We start from the raw sequence: 855 nt of genomic DNA on the forward strand, positions 1-855 counted from the left end.
GACTTGAAGGGAGGCCTCCTTTCTGCTCCACCCCCCCTGGGGCCTCCAGTAAGAGGGAGGAGGAGGAAGAGGGTAGCTGGTTGGCGGGGAGGATGGTGGGGTCATCTCCGAGTCAGGACTCGGGGGAGAAGTGGGCAGGGCAGTTTCTTCACACCCTGGGTCCCACACCTTTTCCTCCCCCAACGCAGAGGCGGCCAATCCATCCATCCCTCCACCCACTCACCCATCCATCCATTTACTCATTCACGCATTCATTCGTTCACACACTCAGATACTGTGTGGGCAATAGGGTACACAGGTAGCCCAGTGTCTGTCCACAGTGAGCTTCCTGCGGGGCAGCTGACGACACGTGGAGAGCTCAGCACGAGGACGTTCGGGTGTGTTCAGCGCTGGGAAGCTGTGGAGTGAATGTCGTTGGGCTGCGGCCTCCTGCAGGAGCTGACGTTTGGGCTAAGATTGGAAGGATCAGTAACAAGAGCCCTGCAGCACCGTTTACAATAGCCAAGACACGGAAGCCAGCTAAATGTCCATGGACAGAGGACTGGATAAAGAAGATGTGGTACATATATACAACGGAATATTACTCAGCCATTAAAAAGAATGAGCTAATGCCATTTGAAGCCACACGCATGGACCTAGAGAGTGTCATACTGAGCGAAGTAAGTCAGAGGAGGAGAAATATTATATGGCCTCCCTTATACATGGAATCTAAAAATAAGTGATACAAATGAACACACCTACAAAACAGAAACATACTCACAGACTTCCAGAATGAACTTACGGTTGTCAGGGGGAAGGATGGGGGGAAGGGATAGTTAGGGAGTTTGGGACGGACATGTACACGTGGATAACCAA

The sequence above is a fragment of the Bison bison genome, unplaced genomic scaffold (assembly GCF_000754665.1).
Source record: "Bison bison bison isolate TAMUID 2011002044 unplaced genomic scaffold, Bison_UMD1.0 scf7180017864375, whole genome shotgun sequence".
NCBI classification, from domain to species: Eukaryota; Metazoa; Chordata; class Mammalia; order Artiodactyla; family Bovidae; genus Bison; species Bison bison.